At 40.9% G+C, this 9,541-nt stretch overlaps 1 long non-coding RNA gene across 1 annotated transcript; it reads right to left on the bottom strand.

The window, feature by feature from the left end:
- Positions 1 to 254: 254 nt before the first annotated feature.
- LOC135982027 (uncharacterized) lies at positions 255 to 9,113 on the bottom strand. The gene is made up of 3 exons (XR_010599224.1): positions 8,952 to 9,113; positions 4,867 to 4,964; positions 255 to 369 (listed from the first exon to the last, which is right to left on the bottom strand). It is a non-coding gene; the product is annotated as an uncharacterized LOC135982027 (long non-coding RNA).
- Between the last annotated feature and the right edge of the window lie 428 nt (positions 9,114 to 9,541).

The raw sequence follows: 9,541 nt of genomic DNA on the forward strand, positions 1-9,541 counted from the left end.
CACAGTTCAGGGCATGAAGTTCACAGAACAACCCCTTTTTAATACTTATTTTAAAGAAAACCTTTCATGAAGAAACATTTGTAACCTAAAAGTCAACATATTTAATAAATGAACAGTGACACTAATAATATTAGCATATAGAGACTGGCAGAGTGATAGAAAAACAGGTATTTGCAGGTGTTTGAATAAAGCTCCAGTTCATACTGTCTTTAAATGCATCACTCGAAGAAGAGGCTTTTGTTCATCTATGTTTCCCTTTTAATAAGCTCATCATGTTTAATGTTGCACATTACATAGATTTTATTTTGCATAAATACATGATGATTATAGCTGTATAACCTTGGCAACGCAGTGTCCTCTTGAAGCAGCCTGAAATGGAATGGAAATGCAGATTATGCCACATAACTGCCCTACTGGGAGCAATATTTTATTATGTTTTATTCCCTTTCCATAAAATTAAACTAAAATGAAGGTAATTTGGGTTCTACTGAACCAGTGATAAGCTAGGGAGAAGGAGATGCTTAAATTGTGTATGTACGCATGCGTGCACATGCACGCATAGACAGAAGACTGACAAAATCATCAGCTCACACAGTCTTCTAAATTCTGTATTTGGATCCCACCCTCTGAACCCAAAGGCTCTACATGCAAATAGAGACTTTTATAGAACAGAATCCTAATTTATTTTAAAGATGTGATGCCAAATCTCAGATGCCAGGAAATGCAAACATAGTCTTAGTTTATGGATGTGTGAAAAATGATGCACAGAAAAGAATGGAGGGCCAGATCTTCAGCTGATGTCAATCCATTGACATCAGTGGTACTACACCTGTTTACACTAACTGAGGATTTCCTCCAGGGTCTCTCTCAATCTGCCCATTAGGACTATTGTAAGGATTTATGTCAGTGATAATCTCATCTTTCATTTAATAACAGAAAATAAAGGCCCTTTCTATTAAGAAGATGGGGTCTGAGTCTGCTCTCATATCACTTTTAGAAAATCCTTTCATACTTCCAGGAAATAAGCCATATTATTTGACTGAACTGAATCTTGGCCTGTTCTGTATAACAGAATTAGGCACCACCCTTCTGTGACTATGTCAGTACCACACTATTTGGGAGAGTTCACTTTTTTGCCAATGCCTAGTCAGAAACAAGAAGCAAATGCTTCATAGGGTTCGATACTGTATCTCCAAAGCATACAAAACTGTGTGTGAGCTTCAAGAGTTTTGTCTGTGTGAGGCGTATGGGGATAAATCCTGTACTGTACCACAGAGCATAAAGAGGAAAAACGTAAAAAGACTGGCCTATGAATCAGTGACATAACCTCTAAGAAATTGCTGAGGAATAGATCCCTGTAACTAGGGAAGCATATAGCAGTAACTTCACCAGTGACTGGATAGTGCCTTTATTCCTCAGCACTGTAACTGAAAGAGTGCTTCATTAGCATGTGGGACCATTAATCTTGTATTTGGTATATGATTTCCCTCTTGATTTGAACATCTGCCTGGAAGGCACATCTCTAATTAGAACAGACATGTTATTCCAGAATTAAAAAAACATCAAAAACATATTTCTTATTCTTTCAGCTCACTTTTCTCATGCTACCTGAGTTGTAATAATCATGGTTGAAACTTGTCAAATCCCAATGGAGCGAACATTTCATTAAGAGAGGGGAATGGAATAGTATAATTCAATACACATTTATGGGCTAATCCTCCACAGGGTGGTATTACTTTTAGATCATCAGAAAGCCAAACAAGACTTGGCATAACAGTGTCATGCCAGTTACAACCCAAACATCTTTAAATAAACTGCTGTTTAATGCCAAGCTGTTTAGCACAAAAAATTGCTTTTGGTGGCATTAAAGAACAAATCTCTAACCTAAAATGACATTGAGGTTAAAATTATGCTCTGGATCTTTAAATAATTCTCTATCTGGGCCAGCCCTATAACAACCTGCTTCAAGTGGAGTGCCGAGATGCTAACAGAGGAAGAGCTCGTCTGACTTTATTTAGTTCCCCCAAAGGAAACAAAGGTAGATGAGCTATGGCAACATCTGAAAACAGGGGGCAACTTTTCCTGAACACTGATGTATTGAAGAGTTGTCCACCAATTTTTTTTTTCAGTGGAAGAGTACCCTCTCCACCTACCAAAGCCTGGGGCCTTGCATAGTCTAGATTACAACACGAACACATTGAAAAGGACACTGCTAGCATTCTAAGACACTTCGGAATGACTCCTTGAGCACACCTGAAATTTGTGAAAATCCATCTCACTGCCACATTTTGTCCTCTGAGAGATATCCATCCTGAAGGGTCACCATAAATATGTCCCCTGGTCTTCCATTTGTTCTTTTACCATTATATGCTAGATACCATAGAGCAGGGGTCGGCAACCTTTCAGAAGTGGTGTGCCGAGTCTTCATTTATTCACTCTAATTTAAGGTTTTGCGTGCCAGTAATATATTTTAACGTTTTTAGAAGGTCTCTTTCTATAAGTCTATAATATATAACTAAACTATTGTTGTATGTAAAGTAAATAAGGTTTTTAAAATGTTTAAAAAGCTTAATTTAAAATTAAATTAAAATGCAGAGCCCCCCCGGACTGGTGGCCAGGAGCCGGGGAGTGTGAGTGCCACTGAAAATCAGCTCGCGTGCCACCTTCGGCATGCGTGTCATAGGTTGCCTACCCCTGCCATAGAGCATGGTAGTATCCAGAATTTTTAATCCCCCGCCCTCCATGCACAATACATTCCACTGTCCCTCTTTCTTCTTCTGCAAGGGTGAAATTTACCTAGCTGCACAAGGTCCTCTACCATGATTAAACCCTGGGTGATCTGGGAGGAGGAAAGCAGTCACAGTAGATATAATGGAACAGCCACAAGGATTCCAGGAGCATCTACACAGTTGTTCTGAATAGGTTGGTGTGGCAGAAAATATTGGGGATGGGATATGAGTCACATGCTTGTGCAGATCCAGGGTACCATACCCCACACAGAGGAAGTATGGAGAGGCTTGGATTAGGAGAGAGAGAGGAGTTTAACCCTCATCGTTCCCCACACAAATCCCTATTTGTCTGGCTTTGTGCCGGGAGGGGAGAACATCACCCTCTGGTATGTGAATCTACCATGTGTTCTTACACTGGCATGAAACAAAATGAGTGAATAAATGCATCAGGGGAGTTTTGATTAAAAAGTCATGGATGAAAAAAATTATCACAATAAGTGTAGGAAACTAGAAAGGAGGGCAACCAAGCTGAAAAGGCAATAAGCCACCTACTCTGTCCATAAAGAGAAAGGAAAACAAAACAGTTGAGCTTTCAAACAAAAGGCAAAATTGTAACTGAACAGTATGGGCAGAACATACATTTACCTTTTGATCACATGGAAATCTGTTGAACATGTGACTCAGATTCATATATGGTTGCAGGCAGGTGTGCCTATTTCTTCTGAAAACATATGCTCTTTGGGAAAAACATCCACTTCTACCATAATAATGGAGTATAAATATTTCCTTGTGGTTGGTGTGCCATAGCGAATGCAGTTATTTTCCATTGTAATTGAGCTTCTAATTTGTTTATGGCTCAAACCCTGCTTGCCTTCTTACTGCAGTAATTCAGTTACAGTGCTGGACGCTTAAAATTTCACTTGCTTCCTCCAGGACAGGTTGAATTTTAAGGCTCAAAGGCTGTCATATAGTGAAATGTCTTGCATGCCTAAGGCTAGCCTTATAGTCTGATCCTGCCCCATTGAAATCAGTGGAAGTTTTGCCATTTTTACTATTAGTAATGTAATGCCAACAGGGATGTGCTAATTACTTTACAGACTTATGAAGATGAGAGGTTTATCATCTAAATAGACTACATACAAACTGGGCACAGGAGTAGGAGTAGCAATGTGCTTTAGACGGGGGCTCATGCTTTATTTGTTGCCCCCACATGCACACATACTCCATGCTTTATTTTGGCAGGTGTTTTAGAAAGTGATCGTGCTCCAAGAATTGATGTTCCAAAATATATAAATAAGAGTTGTTCCTGACGAGTGGATTTTAGATTTAGGGAAGGGAGAATTGAAACTAATACTGAACCCTAATTATGAAGATCATTGAAATACATGTTGCAAGCTGTTGTGTGATGTAGATGTCCTCCAAAGTATCAGTTAATGTGATATTAATAACTATAGAAAATATTGCCACCCTGAGACATTGCAAGATAAACAAACCCTATGGTAATAATAAAAATAACCTTTTTAGCCATAGTGGGACACAGTCTTCTTCTAGTTACACCAGTGTAAAGGCAGAATAACTCCACTGAAATCACCAGATTAACTCTGGTTTTCCCATAGTGTAACTGAGGGTGTATTTTAAAAGAATGGGATAGCCTCACCTCTTTCCCTTATAGTGTTGGTCCTGCCTCCTTTGTGCTGCTAAAGAGTGCCAACCACATTGTCCCTTTTATCCGCCCCTCCCAACTATTTTTCTTCTAGATCCTACCACCAGGCATAGCCTTCTAGATCTGGTCCATAAAGCCACCTCCCTCTCCTCTTTCAAATTCCTTCTGAAGACCCACTCTTTTCATGATGTCTACAAGAAACTAGCCAGTTAAGACATAATCTAAAGCCCGCTAAAATCAATAGAAAGACTTTAGTTGATTTCAGTGAGCTTTGGGCCATGTTACTTATCTGTTTTGCTTATTTATCTCATGAGCAAATTGGAAGTGAAGGGAAGAAGTTGAATGTTGAGGCAAGGATCCAACAAGGACACCAAAATTGAAGCTGGGAGTTGGTGTGGGAGAAAGAAGGGACATCTGAACTGTGGAGGGTTGATGGAGAACAGGATAACTTGGCTAATACATTGTCTACTTTACCTCCACTCTTGCTCTGTCCTGGTCTTTTTTAGACTCTTCACTCTGTGCCTCCATCTGTATTTAGGAAGCATGTAGCACATTGTGGGCTCTATGGCAATCTAAATAATAAATAATAATGATGCATGGTTTATGAAGTCTTTACTAGTCAGTTATAAAGAACAGTTCAAGGGACTATAAAATGTTATTATGGCACTTTGATTTCTTTAGTAATGCTATAGCTTTGAGAGTTTTTCTGAGACAGTGAAATGGGGATGATTGGTTTCATTTTCTGCAGATTTCTTTGTACTATTCACACATTTATTGCTGTAATTTTGAAATACTAGAAAAGTATGTTGAAATCAATCAGCATCTACCCAGCCAAGTATAAGAAATAAGATGGGTGAGGTAATATATTTTATTGGACCAACTTTTGTTGGTGAGAGAGACAAACTTTTGAGCTACACAGATCTTCTTCAGGTACTCAAACATACTCAGAGTGTCACAGCTAAATACAGCGTGGAATCGATTGTTTAGTATAAATAGTTAATACATATTTCAAGGGACCATTTAAGGTGAAGTAGCCTGTTAACACTCCTCCAGTCATAGTGGCAAAAGGCATCTTGGGCAGGGGGGTTGTTAGTGGGTTATAGCATCAAGAAGTGAGATTAAGACAGGTGCACCTCAGTGGTTGGGGCACTCACCCGAGCAGTGGAAGACTAAGTTCGTGCTCTACATCAGGAAGAGGAAGGAATTGAATCTGGGTTTCCCACAGCCAAGGTGAGTGCCCTAACCACTAGACTAGTAGCTATAAGGGAGGCACCACCATCTTGTCTGCCTTCAGCTGTGCTTTGTCCTATTAAACAGCATCTGAGCATGCCTATTGGATTGAGCCCTACAGGGAAGATAAGTAGGCATTCCTCCACCTCATGGATCCCACAAGGGCTTGGCCATGAGTTAGACACCAAGTTGCTTGGCAGCGTCAGGATTTAGGCAGTTGAGCACATGTGCGCCAGCAGAAATTTAGATGCCATTGGACTTTAGGCACTTACTGGGGTAGATGGCAGTTGAGCAGGGTTTGTGTGAATACCAGTGATGCCTAAACGTAGGCAGATACATCCACCTTGTGAATCTAGCACTAAGGACTTGATCCAAACACTGTTCAAGTCAGTGAAAAGACTCCCATTGTTTTCATAGGCACTGGGTCAGGTCCTCCGATGGGTGCTGTGGTGAGGCTAGAGTAGGGATTCAGCCTGTTCACACTCCTGATCATATAAAGGCTAATATCCATTAATTGACTATGATGGTAATTTTCAGCCTGAGCTAAATCAAGGAAAATAATGGACTTCAGCGTCAATAATCTGTTAGCAATGCTCACAACGTGTGATTAGAATACAATGGAGCTGAGAGAATTTTCTTTAAAAATGATGTGGCTTTTCCCCACCTCTCTTTTGACTAAGTTATATGTAACAAATTATTTCTTTTGAGGGTAAAAATGTTTCAAGTGTCAAGCTATAATTCCAGCAGGATTTCAGTAGGAGATAGCACCCATGAATTAGCTGGCTGATTGAGGTGACAGAATATATCAATATAATTATAATAGTGATATTAAAATACAGCCATATTTCTACAGAAGGTAATGTATTATTTTATCAGTACACAAACAATTTGGCTTTCTAGGTGTTCCTTACCCTTCTGGTGCTAGAAGTTCTGCCTTTCAAAACTACAAGCAACCCAAGAAAAGAGAAACAGGTAACAAAAGAACTTGGGGTCTCCTGTGTTGTGGTACAAAGTGCAAACCTGATTAAGTGCTACAATTTTACATTTCCAGTGGTGTAACCATAGATGGTGACATCGGGAGTTCTGGGTTCTCTTACTCTGTGACTTTAGGCTAATGTCTCTGTGTCTCACTTTCCCATGTGTAAAATAGGGATGATGCTAACAATCTCACAGGGATGTTGAGGTATAATTATTAATTGTACAACACGCGTGTGGTACTCAGATGCAAGGCAATATAAAAGCAAAGTATTATACAGTATCTGTCAATTGTACCTTTGCACAGTAACCCGTATGGGTCTTCCTGTGCCCACCGTATCTCACACAGCCCTTGTGCAGCTCTGTCTGAGGAGGTAGCCCATATTTTCTGGATATGTACCTCAGCAGTTACTTACACCTACCTCAGTCTCTCTTGAGAGACTTTATACATCCTCTGGCCCTGTCTTCACTATTAAAAGGTGTCTTTTACCTGAGGGTAACTTAAGGCTATGTCTACACTTGAGCTGGAGGTGTTGTTTCCAGCTTGAATAGAAATACTCACACTGGCTTGATCAGAATCAGTGTGCTAAAACCAGAAGTGTAGCTCCAGCAGCACAAGTGGCAGAAGGGACTAGATGCCTGAGTATGTACCTATGGTCTTGGACAGGATCCTATTCAGGGTATCTAGCCTGTCCCACTGCTCACACTGCCAGGGTTACATTCTATTTTTAGTGTGCTAACTTGATCAGAGGGAGCATGTGTATGTCTACTCAAGATGGAAATTATACCTCCAGCTCCAGCATAGACATAGCTCACACATGCTAGGGTATCCTGAGGTAAAAACACAGGGAATACAAGGCCTTTTGTTTTACTGCGAGGTGAAACCCAGGCAAAGATATAATGCTGACCTCAACAAGTATACATCACAATAAAACTAAAGTGCTTGGTCTTCACTGTGTTTTCACTTTGGGGGATTACGAATATTAGGTAAAAAATTAACCTTTTTTAGCAGTGAGAATTAGGTCTGAGTGTACCAGTTAGTAGCTAGCCAAGCTAACAATTCTATGGCCAGAGTCTCTTAAGTCAAATAATATTTTATTGGCAATTTTACAGAAATAGAAACAATTATTAAATATAGGTAAAATAATTATGAATCTGCAGCCAGGATTGCACGAAGCTTAGTTACAGAGTAGTCTAATCACATCTGCACAACAATTCCTTCTTAGTCACTCTCTTCTCAAACAGTCTTACCATTTGTTCTGTGACTGTCATATGTTCTACACAGCGTATCAATATAACTGGAGACCTTTACCTTTATAATCATGTTTGGGTCTGATTCTTTCCTATTATCTGCCTGTGGCACATAAAAGTCTAGTCTCCTGTAGGCTCTAATACTTTGGTCTAATTTTGGTTGTTGAGTTTAGAGTGAGTGCTGTTTGTTGTCACCTGTGAGGTACAGGATGTCAGACTAGATGATCTTGTGGTCCCTTCTGGCCTTGAACACTGACTAACTCCAGAAAACAGGACTTTCTCCCCAGATGATCCACTCAAATGTTGTTCCAATTACTCTCTCTAGTTGTGAAAGTTTCCACTCCTAGAGTTGTTCCTTATTATCATCTGGTCCTGACTTCTTTGCAACACAAGGAAGCCATCTATTTAGGTATTAACACTTTCTCTCAAACACAGGACTCACCTATCTGCTGTTAATGGCCTGTTACGGTCAAAGGCACTATTAAGTGAAATTAATAATGAGCTACATGTACATGGGGTTCATTCTGCTCTCACACTAGTCTTACAGTAGTGGAACTCCTTTAGTTTCCATGGAAATACTCTTGATTTACATCATCATGAGAGAAGGATCAGACTCATGGTATCTGCGGTGGCCGTGTAACCCCTTTTAAGGAGGACACTGACAACTTATGTGCACCTCTTGTCAGTTGGATGCGATGCAAACATTTACACTCTCTCTGCTCCTGGTGTCCCCTGTTGGCTGTTAACCTCATGAGGTGGGTGTTCAGTGGCTCTGCCCTCTGGCCAACTCAGACTCAGTCAGTATACACAAACAAACCCCTTCCTAGGTAAAATGTCCAAAAGAGCCTATCCCTGTGCCCTTGTTAAAGTCTTTAGTCCTCTGCAGGGTATTCACCCCCACCTTTGAGCCCTTTAAATTCCAGCCCTGTGCTTGGGCTTTGGCTACTTCAACAGTAGCCAATGGAGGGGGACCCAGGCCCACCCACTACTCCAGGTCCCAACCCGGGACCCTACAAATAGCAGCCACATGCTGCTTTCTTTAATAGTTGCTACTGCTATTCCTTAGGCCACTTCCCACATAGCCCCTTCCTCTTCACCCTTACCTCAGGGTTACAGTCCTTGGGTTCTCTGGCTGTTCCCTGCTTGAGTAAGGTCTCTCCCAGGCCTCTTCATCTGGAGAGTTTCACAGCCTTCCAGTCCTTCCTCGTCCTTCTGGTCCCAGTCAGCAACTGATCTGCTCTGCTCCTTTTATCTGAGGCTACTGTGCTCTGATTGGTTTCTTCCCTGCAGCCTTTCTAGGCAAGCCTGAAGGACCCACCTTCACTGCTCCTTTTATGGGGCCAGTATGATAGGACCTTGAGGCCTCCAGCAGGGGGCCTCAAAGGTCCTGGTACATCCTGTCACCACCCTGCTGTAGGTTTCCATCTCAGTAAAATTGTTTAATCTCTTTCTTGCAGTTACTAAAATATTGATCCAAGTCTACAACCATATACAAATGATTTCACTGTTGAGGGGGGTAGGAAAGATATTTAGTGGTTCTGCACTGTAAGGCTTTTGACTCACGCATCCCTTATTCTTTCCCTTTGTTGGGCTAGGGTTAGGGTCTATGAGTGATCTAGCAGATCCAAGATAGTTAGGGCCCTATCATGCCCTCCCACATTTCTAAATTAGTATTGTGGAAGGATAGAGAGCT

The sequence above is a fragment of the Chrysemys picta genome, chromosome 3 (genome assembly GCF_011386835.1).
Source record: "Chrysemys picta bellii isolate R12L10 chromosome 3, ASM1138683v2, whole genome shotgun sequence".
In the NCBI taxonomy this organism is placed as follows: domain Eukaryota; kingdom Metazoa; phylum Chordata; order Testudines; family Emydidae; genus Chrysemys; species Chrysemys picta.